Source organism: Barbatula barbatula, assembly GCF_947034865.1.
Source record: "Barbatula barbatula genome assembly, chromosome: 25".
Taxonomy (NCBI): domain Eukaryota; kingdom Metazoa; phylum Chordata; class Actinopteri; order Cypriniformes; family Nemacheilidae; genus Barbatula; species Barbatula barbatula.
The window spans coordinates 5,946,610-5,949,261 of NC_136788.1; positions in this window are offsets into that span (position 1 = coordinate 5,946,610).

Sequence of the window (2,652 nt, forward strand, 5' to 3'; positions counted from 1 at the left end):
TGAACCTGAGCGAGAGGCTATGGACAAGTATATTCAAGAAGCTCTCCTTGCTGGGCTCATCCGTCCCTCCTCTTCCCCTGCCGGTGCAGGTTTCTTCTTCGTACAGAAGAAGGATGGCTCCCTGCGCCCATGTATTGACTATCGAGGTTTGAACGACATTACGGTTAAGAATAAGTACCCCTTACCCCTTATGTCATCCGCCTTTGAACTCTTGCAGGGAGCCCAGGTCTTCTCTAAATTAGACCTCCGCAATGCTTATCATCTTGTCCGCATTCGGGAGGGGGACGAGTGGAAGACCGCCTTTAATACACCCACGGGACATTTTGAGTATCGGGTCCTCCCCTTTGGTCTGACCAATGCCCCGGCGGTCTTCCAGAACCTGATTAATAGCGTTCTGGGTGACATGATCAATAGATTTGTCTTTGTGTATCTGGATGACATTCTTATTTTTTCCCCCTCTCTCCAGGTACACACCCAGCACGTCAGGCAGGTTCTCCAGCGTCTTCTAGAGAACCAACTTTTTGTCAAGGCGGAGAAGTGCGAATTCCATGCTGATTCAGTCACGTTCCTTGGCCACATTATCTCCGCTAAGGGGATCAAGGCAGACCCCGCTAAGATCAAGGCTGTCGCCGAATGGACCGTCCCCGACACTCGTAAAGCTCTTCAACGTTTTTTGGGTTTCGCTAACTTCTACCGACGATTCATCAGAAATTTTGGCCAGGTGGCCAGACCACTCACTGCGTTGACCTCCACCAAGGTACCGTTCAGGTGGAATCAGGACGCTCAGGTAGCCTTTGACTCACTCAAGTCCCGTTTTGTCTCTGCACCTGTCCTGTCTATTCCAGATCCTGCACTCCAGTTCATTGTTGAGGTCGACGCGTCTGATGTCGGGGTAGGCGCGGTCTTGTCCCAGCGGTCGCCCAGTGATGGGAAGGTGCATCCGTGTGCCTTTTTCTCTCATCGCCTTAGCCCTGCTGAACGTAACTACGACATCGGCAACCGAGAGCTGTTAGCGGTAAGACTGGCCCTGGGTGAGTGGCGCCACTGGCTGGAGGGAGCCGTGCAGCCTTTCTTGGTCTGGACGGATCATAAGAACCTTGAATATATCCGTTCAGCCAAGAGGTTGAATTCACGGCAGGCTCGCTGGGCACTTTTCTTTGGCCGTTTTAACTTCACCCTCTCGTACCGGCCGGGGTCCAAGAACGTCAAGCCTGATGCCCTGTCTCGCCTGTTTGAGCCTGCGGAAAGAGACTCCACCTATGACGCTGTCCTCCCTGAGGGACTTGTGGTGGGAGCTCTTTCTTGGGGCATAGAACAGCGAGTAATCTCGGCCGGCCGAGGGGTGCAAGTGCCAGCAAGGTGTCCAGTGGGTCAACTGTTTGTACCGGTCCCATTGCGACCGGAGGTCCTCCAGTGGGGTCATTCATCCAGACTGGTTTGCCATCCAGGAATCCGGGGAACGCTGGCTGCTGTTCGCCAACGTTTCTGGTGGCCCTCCCTGGCCAAGGATGTCGAACAGTTTGTGTTGGCCTGCTCCACATGCGCCCAATGCAAGACGCGCAATTGCCCGCCCGCTGGTCTGCTTCGTCCCTTGCCCATTCCCGCCCGCCCTTGGTCCCATGTGGCGCTTGATTTTGTCACAGGCCTTCCCTGTTCTGATGGCAATACCGTGGTGCTCACGGTGGTGGATCGGTTCTCCAGAATGGTCCACTTTGTCCCCCTTCCCAAGCTCCCGTCCGCCAAGGAGACTGCTCAACTGATGGTGGATCACGTCTTCCGTCTCCACGGGTTGCCGGTTGACGTTGTGTCCGATAGGGGTCCTCAGTTCTCCTCTAGGTTTTGGAAAGAATTCTGCAGACAGATCGGGGCCTCAGCGAGTCTGTCCTCAGGCTTCCACCCTCAGACCAACGGGCAGTGCGAGCGGGTCAACCAGGATCTTGGTAGAATGCTCCGCTGTTTGACATCCAGTAATCCCAGTTCCTGGTGCTCTCAGCTCTCGTGGGTAGAATATGCTCACAACTCTCGTCCCTCAGCGGCGTCAGGTATGTCACCATTCGAATGTTCCTTGGGTTATAAACCTCCCTTGTTTCCCTCACAGGAGCCCGATGCTGCGGTTCCGTCTGCTTTGGCCTTTGTCCAACGGTGCCGACGCACCTGGAGAAGGGTCAGAGAGGTCTTGGCCCGGACAGAGAGACGGACCAAGGCAGCGGCTGACCGCCACCGATCTGCTCCCCCTGCCTATGTGTGTGGTCAACGAGTATGGCTCTCCACCAAGGACCTGCCTCTCCGGGTGCCTTCTCGCAAGCTGGCACTCAGGTTCATCGGACCATACCGTATCACGAAGGTGGTTAATCCGGTGGCCGTCAAGCTCAAGCTTCCTCATCACCTTGGTCGGGTGCATCCTGTTTTTCATGTATCCAGGGTCAAGCCTGTGAGTAGTTCCCCTCTTCACCCTCCTAGCAAACGGCCGGCCCCTCCTCCCCCTACCTTGGTGGACGGTACTCCGGCTTACAAGGTTAGGAGATTGCTAGACGTTCGACGACGCGGTAGAGGGTTCCAGTATTTAGTGGACTGGGAAGGCTATGGGGCAGAGGAGAGGAGTTGGGTACCGTCTAGGGACATCTTGGATCGGTCCCTGGTTGAGGATCTCTT